Source organism: Contarinia nasturtii, unplaced genomic scaffold (assembly GCF_009176525.2).
Source record: "Contarinia nasturtii isolate CC-2019 unplaced genomic scaffold, AAFC_CNas_1.1 Cnas_scaffold_350, whole genome shotgun sequence".
Taxonomy (NCBI): Eukaryota; Metazoa; Arthropoda; class Insecta; order Diptera; family Cecidomyiidae; genus Contarinia; species Contarinia nasturtii.
The window spans coordinates 3874210-3886903 of NW_022197705.1; the positions used below are offsets into that span (position 1 = coordinate 3874210).

The 12694-nt window shown below is 35.7% G+C and overlaps 2 protein-coding genes across 2 annotated transcripts in view; both read right to left on the minus strand.

The window, feature by feature from the left end:
• The window catches only part of LOC116337920 (protein disks lost), a 203277-nt gene that overhangs the window by 156716 nt on the left and 33867 nt on the right, over window positions 1-12694 (minus strand). The window lies entirely within an intron of this gene.
• LOC116337921 (brain tumor protein) overlaps window positions 1-12694 on the minus strand; it is a 94340-nt gene that overhangs the window by 50023 nt on the left and 31623 nt on the right. The gene's annotated exons all lie outside the window — the stretch shown is intronic.

Below are 12694 nucleotides of genomic sequence, written 5' to 3' on the forward strand. Positions count from 1 at the left end.
TCAACATTGTATGTTAAACGAAAAAAAAAACTAAGAAAATAATCATTGACGACCGTGATTTAAAACAAATACAAGGGAAACGAATGTAAACAATTGACTTGCATAACAGAATGGCGATAAAAAAAGCACAGAATACCAATGAAAATTCATGGAAAATTCCATATAAACAACCTTTCTCTATCTCTGCCAATCAAACATATAGCCATTGTGATTTGTAAGCACTGTCCGTCAAATTCTTCCGCGCCAAACCGAATTATACGGTGTTGTTTGCACAAAATCTTGTGTATATATGTGTGAGTGTATTGGGCTAAATTCGATATATTCTCTGATGTCTTGTTCCGTGCTTATCTTAGAATTTTCATTGGGTTTGCTGCTTCAAGCTCCCCTGCTAATTCATCAACCGATGCCATTGAACAGATGTCGATGTGGCTCTCTTTTCCTGTCTCATTCTATTCGTATGTATCGAATACACGTTTGCTTCCAACCATATCGTATCACCACATATACAAAGGACAATTGATGATCACATCGTAAACCATTTTACCTATACGTGCATTAATAAATTTCACCGGGAATGGAATAGCGTATTCAATCGATGTATACGATATCATTAGTGAAGGCGAATGGACACGAGATAGCAATTTGTTTTTTGTTTGTGTGTGTGTGTGCGCCGAGAAGGATGCATAAAATTGTGTATGTGTCGTGGTCTTTGGTTTTCTCGCACTTCTCTTTCGCCATTTATTGTTGTTGCATTTTTTACAAGAGGTGGTATACGCTTAAATATTTTTGCGCGCCCGTATATATGGAAATTCATTATTCATGGACTTCGAATCCTTCGAGTGGAGAAATGTGCATTAAATTGAGATGACAACGCCAACGAGGACGACAACGATGGCCGGGAGATGAAAACAACATTTCTTTTCGCAAATAAAAACACTTTGGTTTCCATTTTTATGTCCGCGTTATACGATGCTGACGACGTTCCAACGACGAAAAAAAAAACCAAACATAAAAATTGTGTACGTTTTTCAAATTATGACGATGTCGGAAAACACGTTTCAGATAGGCAACCAAGCTTAAAAAATCATTCATAATATGATGACATACAAATATGAGCACGATTTCAAAATGTATATGCTCAATGCTCTGTCACTGTCTCTCGCTCTATCTCTCGCTGTGTATGTGTGTGTCTGCGTTTTTTTTTCTTCTTCATATCTTGCTATAAACAAATTGCTTTGCTGCTGCGAGACGGAAGCAACCGTGTGTTCTATGCTATGTAGAATAGAATTTTTGTTCGGTTGAATGCAAAAAACCCTAGCTTTTATTTGCAAAGCGAAAAGGTGAAAATAGATAAACGAAAAATGACTTTATGTCCGATAGCACATGGAAACCGAGGCGGTTGAATGAAAACGAAGCAACGCGGAGAGGTGAACATCCAACAAGTCTACATTATTTATTAATGGCTCCGGCGATGGACAGTAATAAACGAATCAACACACACACACAAACACTCGACACCCAACCAAATTGAACATGTTTTAAAATCATTTGTATATTTGTATAACAATAGTTTGCCCAGATCCCAAATTGTAAACGCGTTCAATCATGCTATCCGATGCGTATATATCGCAACAGCACCTTGCAAAACGATGACTAATGACTCCGTCATTTCTGTTGGCGCATTAAAAATTGATCGACGATTGAGAACCATTTTCATACAAATTAACCAAACATACTGTGTTTATAATTTTCTGTTTCTCAACATATTGATTTTAATGTTGAGTTTTTTAAACGGCAACAAATTTTCATACTGCATGGATCGATTGGAAGTATTTCCGGTGGGCAAGCCGAACGTGTCATTTATCAAGTTTGACCGAAAGGGCATTGAGGGATGAGCGTGCTCTTTTTTTTCTCGTTCACATTCGAGAGATTATTTTATCACAAGCCCATTTTTTAAGCTGTTTTGTGGGTGTTGAGAATTTCAAAAAGTATGACTTTTAAAAGATACATATAAACTCATATTGGCTGTATTCAAAACAAAATGACCTGAAGTGAAATAAAACTTTTCATTTATTTTTCAGATATTGTGCACAAATAGAGTGAGAAAGAGAAAAAAAAATCAGAATCGAGGCACATATAAAATGAAATGGGGAACTGCCAATGTATCAAGAGACACATAGAAAATAAGCCGAAAGGAATAAAGGATTTCGATGTAATTGTGAGTGTTGAACTGCTGGATACACCGTAAAAAAATATCGAGAGATATGCGAAAAACGAAGCATCAGTGCACATTTCCTTTTTTATATATACGAACAGAGAAGAGATGGGTAGAAAGAGAACCGTGCAGATTATGGTAGATTGAAAAAGAAGAACAAATAATTTCGTTAGTCAAACTCAGTATAAAACATAGAGCGAAAAGAAAAGTGCGAGATAACAAGGGAGCAACAACGCTAAATGCCTCTTTTACTGAAACTACTGTATTACACTCAAATATCCTCGTATCCAAGCAGGCAAGAGAGCGAGAGGGCGAGAGAAAGAGAATACGACCAATTCACATTTTTACACCGAAAATGTTGCCGTGTTCGAAGTTCAACGACGCACATGCAACCAAGGAACCGTACGCATTAGTACACACACCGGCGGCAAGGATACAAACATATAGACACATATATACAAAGTTCGTATACGCAATTATCCGACGGAAAATAAAATTCAAATGAATGAACCAACAAATGTTAAGGGAAAGACGAAAAAAAAACGATGCATAAAAAACAACAGCACCAACAACACATTCGAAACCATGGTAAAAAGGATGGAAACGGTAACGACACCACTTTATAGTTAAGTGTAACTTCTGCTGTGGGGTAATCTTATCGTTCGTTCGATGTGAATTGGAGACGAACATAGTGTATAAATGGAATAGCATGGCCAACCACCCGAAATGTGTATATAAATGGTATTTTTTGGGTAACAATGTATTCAAGTTGACTTGTGGATAAATAATACATTGTATAGTTTTATGAAAACAACATATAAAGACATGAATGAATACGTAATGATGTGCATACCGATCACTATCATTTGCGATTAAAACAATCGATAATAAACTTTTGAACTTTATGGTGTCTGCTTTGATAGAAAAAACGTACTTAGTCAACCAGCTGCTAATGAAAATTAGCTTTTTAGTTCGGGAAAATGAGTCAGAGATAGTGAAAAACCAACAAAACGAAGAATAAGAACGAACAAAAAATGTTCGCTCTGCTGAAACATTGAAACACCGACCACGTTTTGGTTTGGCTTTTTTTCTCCTTCTGTTTTGTTCGTGCACTGAAAAATTAGTGATAATTGTGGAGGATGGAATCGTGTTTCAAAAGTTCGAAATGACGAAAAAGCTTTTCGTGATGATGGACACACATACGCACACATTTTCACACAAAATTATGGTTAACACACATTATCGTTTCGGTGTTTTTTTTTTTACTTTTTCAATTTTATTAATTCCATCGACGAGTTTCTGGTCAATTTCAAATAAAAAGAGATATAAATAAAAAAATGTTTACTTTGTAAATGTAATGTACGGGGTTTGTTAAATAAAGAACATCCGGCTGATGGGGATGATAAATAGAATTCAAAGCGAATTATACATGATGAGATGAACAGAGCGCAAAAACAAGTGCAAAATTTATTCACGTGTTTGTCGTTTGCTGATTCGCGTCATTGCGCTTTTGGCCATTTGTCGTTGTCGTCGTCGTTGTCGTGCCATGCCATTTTATTTCGTAATTAAATATCTAATAAATATAAATTTTCTTAATTATGCATAAATATCGCTTTCTTCAAGATATCGGCAACAAAGGCTAAATTGGATGTATTTACGTGTTGCTATTCAATATGAAAGCACATAGTTAATTGCATCGCTACGGGACCATTAAAAGTCAAGCGGAATGCGTAATATTCGCCCCCAAAAAACGTCACGTAGTCAAATAGAAAAGCTATAACAAGCTGGAGTTTTTTCTTTTGGTTGTATTCATGTTTCCAGCCATTTCAAGGATGGTGCGATATGATATATATATGTATGTATTGTGAATATCGCGGTAGACGAATTGTGATGATGATGATGGTGGCAATGGCAGTAAGCGATTTTCAAACAGGGAAGGAATGAAAACTTCGTATTACATGTTGTGCATTGCTCAAATCGGGTATTGTAGATATTACAATGTCATGTCTGATGACAAAAACAACCGTTGACGGCGTCGTCGAATAAATTTCATTTTGTTCCACTCCGTACAGCCAACGGCAAATTCATAGAATGGCTACAAACAAACCGACAGATTTTCAAGACACGATATCCAAACTTCAGACTGGAAAAATAAAATTTCAAACGCAACATTCATGACTGACTGCTACAAATGCTGTCATGCATATTCACATTGAATTCCTGGCACATTGCCAACCTCATGTACGCAAATGAATGAGAGAAGAAAGAAAAATGTGGAAACGATTTTCGCGAGAGCAACTGGATTGTGAACGAGAGAATATCCACCATTCCATTGGAATTTATGGATCGAGTTTGCGCAATGCTGTGCAAATAACATGACGGTGGAAAACTTATAATTTGAGAAACAGGCGAGAGCCGGTTTTTGTACTTGTTGATAATGCAGACACAGAAATGGCAACAAAAATCGTGAATGTTCCAATGTACACGCATACAGTCAGAGAACGGATTTGGGGGGAAAAACATGCCGTCGTACATGTGTTGGGATGTGATGTCAACAAGCTAGTCCAGTATACACATCCAACCATCAGAGTATTGAACACGAACATGAGCAATAACGTGTGTTGTTGTGCATGATACATATATTTACATCCGTTTTCAATGAAAGGCTATATTGCGGCAGAGTTCAAAGAACGTATAACAAGCTGTCGTTGGGCAAACGAGGAAAAAAATCTAGAGAGCCATTCAACATGGATTCTGAACTATGGCGAATATAAACCATTATCGAACCAATAGTACCAAACACTTTACCTTTTTTGTAATGCATTTTAGACAATCCACTGTTGGAAATCAAATTCATCTAGTTCCAAACCTACAAAACAATAAATTTAAGTTCTGAAATCAAAATTAATACAAAACTCAAAGAAGTTTCTTATGATTATCGTGGAATTTTAATATTAAATAGACTGATTAGCTAAAATTCGACAGTAGGTTGAAAAATGTGACACTGTTTCCATTAGATAGATGATTTTTTTCGATCGAAATTTAAAAGGGCTTTACATATTTTTTTGTTCTAAATTTTTGATTTTCTCGTTAACTTTATACAATATGTACAATCTTCCACTTCCCAATTACTTCCAAAATACAAAGAAATCATTCCAAATGCCTTATGAAGTTGGTGTTTTCCAAAAACAATTGTTTCCAGCATTTTACATTGGTTCACAAAATCCTCCAGCTCGTCAACCGTTAACCTAAAATACTTGGTAAACCATGCATTTTGAAGTAATGGTAATGCCTGGGCCATTCTTATTTTGTCGCTTGTTTTAACGCCTGAACGCGTGAGCAACGATAATTTTTTGATTGTTGGATGCTCTTCTAGAAATTCAATTAAGGCGTTGCACGTTTCAAACCGCTCCACATGACATTCGAATTCTTCAAGGTGATGCGATAATATTGGTAATTTCGGAATCGATTTTAGATAATCATCGGCCAAAGTGATTTTGAGCGTTTTTAAATTTGGCAAATAAATCACATCACCATAGGTAATGGCACCTTTCGGCGTTTGTCTGGTATGTTTCCGGATTCGAATGTTTTTGGATGTATAACAGATGTCAAGATACTGAAGCATTTGTAGATGTTTGCCATTGGCGCAAAGCAATATATTTAAAGCGGCATCGGCATGAAGTTTTAGTTTCAGCAGTTGCGGATTTAATTGAAACGAAAGTGGGGAATTCTGAATTTGATGTGTATTATATCGTTCAACTATTTCCAAGCAATCCAAGTTCGGTAAATGTTGATTGAAGCTTTGATTAGGAATTTCACCAAAAAACTCGACGCGACGAACTGATGGAAACCAGAACTCTAAATTCTTACATTCTGCATTAAAGTTACACATGAAGAATTGTACACTTTCGACTTTTGGGAATGGTTTTGCCATGATGTTTTGACCTTTATGCCAATCAATGTACGTTAAGTCAATTTCAATCAACGTTTCCGAACAATATTTGTTTACATATCGCAGTAATTCATATCTTTTTTTGGGGAATACACTAAAAACGGTTTCCAGCTTCGTGATCAGGTGACCAAAACAGCGCAGCATTTGCAATGACGTCGTTTCCAATTTCTTCTTGCCATATTTACGGGTAAACGCCATTTCAGCAGCTGGTTTCAATTGTTTGCTTGTGTTGGCGATGTTCGAAAGATCCTTAAGGCTCAAATACAAAAAGATCCACTCAAGGCAATCATTATTTAGATCCGTGATGAACTTCATCGCTGTACCTTCATTGTTCGTGGCATCCATTTTTTGACGCTCTTTGTCGTGATCGTTATCTTCTTCGCGTCTCAATCTGGATGTTATATTACTCTCAGAAAATTTCTGTAAATCGAAATGAAAAAAATCCAGTCAGCTCACGTTTGTTAATGCGTATAAATCACAGAATGGCATGTTGGACAGTTTTCGTTGATACTCAAAATTATTTATTTTTCCCGATGCAAACAGAAAAGCTGCTCTTCAATGTGCGGGATGGTTATGATGCTTTTCCAGCCGAAAACATAATACTTGAGTCATACACAACAGTGAATATCACTAAAAGTTCAAGTTGGCAAACACTTAATGTATTGATAAAAATACACAATACATGAAAAGATGAGGGAGCAAAAGAGAAACAGACGGTTTTCTCATTCTGCAGGAAATAAACTTTATGGGTATGCGAAAATCACAAGAAGAGGCGGCAAGTGATGAGGTTTTAAGCAGCAGCAATAATAATAGTAATCAAGAAAGCCGACGGATCATTTATAAAAAGCTGAATGGAATATGGCAACAAAGTTTTCTCTCTTCGAAAAGTCGACAATAAAGTCGACTGAATATAATTTTCATTTCTTTTACACATCCTGCAGAATAATGTTGAATGAAAGCGCATCGAATACATTTGTATCGACCATAAAGACGACGCGCTTTCCATATCATGGCAATCACCAGGATGGAGTAAAACTTTTCGTTGCTCACTCCCTCCGTCTCTCTCTCTCACTCACACACACAAGATTGCCGCTTGTTTCGCTTTTTGAAATTAAGATCAACACAAATCGTACTTTGTGGTAAATCTGCGTATATTTATGCGACGATGGTAAACACGAATCGTGATGAGTATGAGAATAAACATAGGATCAAGCAGTAGACAGACCAATGTGAGATAAAATTTGTATGAAACGAAGTGTACATTGTATTTTATGTTTGCAATTTAGTAATAAAGATGAGCAACTTCAAGAACAAATATATATATGGATGAACATTACGATGCGAATACGAGAAAAAGAAAGAGAGAGAGAAATGTTTTTTTTTTCATTCGCTGCAATTTTGCTTTGAGTTTTATATTGCAGAGTGAATTTTAAACATGAAATTTTATTATAGACACGACTCTTTCTTTTATCGATAAAGCTTTTTTCCTCTTTTTTCCCATTCTATCTAGTTTGTGATGTTGTTTTTACTTTATTCTTGAGGAGTTCACCGAGAGATCATTTATATTCATCGTTGCATGATTTTATCTCTTCCGCACATCATGACGCTATCGATTTCATAAGAACTAATAAGAATGCCTCAATTCCATCGTTGGCCGTTTGTGAGAAAATTTTATTCTAGATTTTATATTGTTTTCTTTTTTTTCATAGTGCTATCGTAACTTACGATTCGTAAGCACTGCCACGCATTCAGTTAGCGCATATAAACAAAACAAAAAATAATTATATGGAAAATAATGATTTTAAATATGTATACAAATCGATACACACACGAGCCATAAAACTCACATGATAGGCTTTACGAAGTGGAAAAATTCTTTTCGCACGAATATGCATGCACATTTTTGTTGAATAAAAAAATAAGCTGAAATAAAAAAAACACACAGTATTCATGCAAAATTTGCACACTGAAATGAAACCGAGTTTTCAATGCAATCCTTAGTTGAATTTTAAAATTCATGATGCAGTTCTTTTTTGTACCCATGAGAGATTTTACGATTTTGCGTTTTTTTGCCATCCAAAAAAAGAACCAAATGTATGGCTGCCGGAGAGAAATTTATGTTTGATTTAGTAGAACAGAAATATAAAAACGTTTTATTTTTAATATTTTGCCAAATATAAATGGAGTCATCTTTCAGGCAAATTTATGTACATGTTTGCAGTCAATTATGCAGATTATGTTTGTCGTTGAAGCTTTTCACCTCTCTCGCTCTCCATTTGTGTAACATTTCAATAAATACGCGAAAGTGTGCCGCGCTTTATTTAATCGGGGCATTAAGAGAAAGAGAGTAACAGAAGAGGTGGAGAGAAATCGCATATATTGATGAGCATATGATCGAAAAAAAGCCCATCGATACACTCTTCACATTACCTAACGACCTGCGTGAGAATAAAAAAAAAAACACGCAAACACACTAGGCGAACATGAATCTGTGTTTACAGTTCAATAATAAACGCTGTGTATAAATGGTGCCATTTACAAGGATTTCGGTATTGGTGGATTAAAGAGCACAAATATTGTCTTTTGAGAGCGTCATAACACATGAAGCAACGGGATGCCCTTAACATGAAAACATCAGCACTCGAAAACATTCAAAGCCCAGAGATGATATCGATTAATAATCAGGAGCTATGTGGCAATTGTCGTCTGATATTTCTCTCATCCTCCAAATGAATGGTGTCAAATTTTGTGTTCTGTATACAATGATACCTTAACGATATGATTACATTGAGGTTTGATGACACATGCATGTTTATGAATGTATTTGGCTTTCTTGTTTTTTCCCCTTATTTGTACATAGATATCAGTTCACTCGGCATCGATTTGTTTTGGCTAAGAAATGTGGGCGAAGACGGTGAAAAAAATTCTTTTAATGATGTGCGAAATGGAGGGAGGGAAAGTGAAAAAAAAAATCAAATTACCGATAACACGTACACACATAAGTAGCACAAATACGATGTCAATTTGAGTTTGATGAAAAAGAGGAATTGAGCGGTGTCAGCAACATGTGCGACTTTTTTTTCGCTCATTCTTCTTTCAAAAGCGTAAATCCAATCTTCAGATAGCGCTGATGCGATTTTTTTATCGTTTGCTTTAGCAAAATAGCAAAATGTCTTTATTATTTTGGATGTCGTTAAATACGCAATCACAACCCAGCGATGCTCACAGTTCATCCATTTCAAACAGTTCCGTATTTAATCGGTTTTCTGTTTAATATTTCCGAATTGAACGAAACGGTAAAGATTGTCGGAGCGCATATATAAACAAGTGACAACGTCGTTGTCAACAACATCATCATCAAAAAAATATCATTTTCAATCGTTTCCCATCCGATTAAAAAAAAAACGATTCCGTAATCAGCATTGCTTGTATGCTATTGGCGTATTTTCTCATTTCAAAATCGCAAAAAAAAAATTGAACCGCCAATGCTCTCTGTCTCTTCTTAAAATGGCTGAAATTGCCGATGACTTCAATATGAACTGAAACAGATAAAAAAGACAAAAATCCAATTTCCTTGATTATGTTGCCCCTTTTTTTGTTCGATCTTACTTTGACCGAAAGTAACGGAGCGTTCGATGTTCTGGTTTTTTTTTTGCATCATCGTCTTCTTCGAGTTTTCGGGCTATTTGTTTTTATTCGAATCGGCTATTAGAACGATTCTACATTCGATTTGAATGCAACATTTATTTGGTTTCTAATATATATTTTACTTTTCCGCACACACCTAGTGTGTAAGGTAAAGTATTGGAATCGGTCGAAAAATTAACACCCATAAAAAATGTGTTTTCTGGGTGTTTTTGGGGCCAGGGAACACGAATCCAGCGTTTTTTCGATGTCCGAATGTATGTGCGTACCCTGTACCCTGTACCCTGTACCCTGTACGCTGTACCCTGTACGCAAAAATTTGTTAACACGATAACTTTCAAACAAGAAAAGTAATTCAAAATCTGACTTCACAGGATGATTGGGGGTGCCGAGGAATAGAAACCATTAGATTTTGAGCGACTTTGGTTGACAGGGTAAAGTGTCATGTCTGGTGTGATGCCCATGTCCATCCATGGGAAAAATTCAATTTTTCTTCCAAAAGTGATATTTAATGTATTCTTAAACACTCAAAAATGTGTATTGGGGGGTTTTTGGGTACGAGAAAACCGAATATGACGTTAGTTTTGCGATACAATCAACTTTCGAAACACTTTTCATACAAAAAATTCAAAAAATTTGGATTTTTGTATGGAAGCCATGCCTGTATGATATCGTAATGAGCTGAATTTTTGCACAGGTTATTTTTATCACACATAAATACTATTCCGAGAGTTTGAAGACATTTCAACGAATATTAGGTGGACCTCCCGAACAAAATTTTGGATTTTTCGCTCTAAAACGAAATTTTGTATGGGAAGTACCCTTAATATGCATTGAAATTTCTTCAAACTTTCAGAATGTTAACTTTTTGTGAAAAAAATAACCTCTGCAAATTTTCACATGATTACGATATCATATAGGCATGGCTCCGATACAAAAATTCCTATCTTTAGTAGTTTTTGTAAGAAAAGTGCTTCGAAAATTATTTTTATCTAAAACTAATGTCAGATTTAGTTTTCTTTCATGTCGTGGATCACAGTGCGGAAAAGTTCATCTTACGGATGTAAGACATTTTATTTCTGCCTGAAAGCAGTCGAATAACAAACTTGATTTCGATTCAACCACAAATTGTTCAAATGACCAAATTAATGAGATTTTTCGATTCGGGGTACATAATTGTTTTTCTTCTGTGATACATACATTTTTTTGTGGTTGTGTTGCTTTTGATGTCTCTCTCAGCATAATAATTCCAGGCATCGATTTTAGGTTAATGGAAATTTATTTTTTTTTTCTCTTTTTTTATTTAAAATGCATCCGTTTCGTTCATCCGTTAGCACAAAATTCGACGTTAATTCTAAATTGAAAAACTTTGCCAGAAATTGCGAGTATAGGTTTGCTGCTATTTCTATCATCGGTTCTTTTTTCTCGACGGTGCTGTCGGCTCTCTCTCTGTTTTTGTTTGCTTACAAAAAAACAATTTATTCATACTTTTGCGAATTGAATTTTTACGTGTGCGCTTTGTTACTGCGCTATTTGCGATTGTGTGGTTTTTTTTGCAATTGTTTCATAACTATTGCCGTAAGACATGAAAAGAGTTGCTTGCATACAGTTACCGCTAATAAACCACGTAGCAGACAAATTTTCAAAACTTTCTTTCTATTTTGTTGTTTAGCCTCTGTGGACCGAAAATGCTTTAATACACAGTTCAAATCGCAAGCCGAAAAAAAACGTTGTTTTCGTTACATTTCGTGCTCATAATTCGTTTCGGTTTTGTTTGCAATTCAAACCGTCTATTTTTGCAGTTGGTGGCAAACGTGTGCAAATGAAGGTCACTCCAAACGAGCGTTGAAGTGTGAGAGACATACTGCTTAATATGTTTCAACAGGAATGCGCATAAAACTTTTTTTTGTTATGTGCATGCAATTTAAATTTCCAATGGCAAAGTTGTTGTGGTGTGTGTATGTGTTTGATGAAAATTATGTCAAAAGTTCATTCGATGAATCTAAATCGCATCGAATGGTTCTTTTATGTTTTTGACTTCGTTGTGTTGTGGGTGTGGGTGCGTTTCGTTTGCTTAAAGTAAAGTAATTTTGGTATCCATTAATCTCGTACAGCTTGGATTTCTGAAAACTTAATCATAACACTTGAACATACTGAAACCGGCTTATTACCTATACAAACCATGTATAGTTAAAAATGAGCGCGCGCGAGTGAATCAGTTTCAAACTGTTGTGAACACCCTGAAAGTCGGAAGCACATGAAAAACACCCATCATATTTTGTAACTCAGCATTTGAATTACCAAAATTTTCGATATATTTTGTGGGCCAAAATACTATGTGGCAAGTGTTTGCGATAATCTTTGATTTTTCAATAGATGCTTTTCTTACTCTCTTCCTCTCTCTCTCTCTCTCTCTCTCTCTCTCTCTCTCTCTTTCGCATCGACTTCCTATTTCATTACATATAGTGATGCACTTCAGTTCAAGATTGATGCGAAATTCACCGTGGATCAGAACGTGACGAATGTGTTGGTGGTGTTTTTTGTTGCATAACGCCTTTTTTCCCTTTCATTTCAGTGTGGGTTTCTTTTTTCGTTCATTCGGTAAGTTGTGAAATTGAACCATATAAGCAATAAGTTTATGCAGTATTCAGTCAGCAATCGGTGTGGCTGTCGGATGAAGTGAATTTATGTTCACATTAGTACTAATAGTATCGACGTTATAATATTTGCTAGCACCAAAATTTGCACGATATAGACGGATGCATTTCGTGCATGAAGCATTTCAATTCTCCCATATTATTCAACATGAATGGTTGTATATGTGTCTCTTTCATTCTATCTCTCAATCCGTCTCCCTTGTGTGGGAAACTCTTGACGAATGT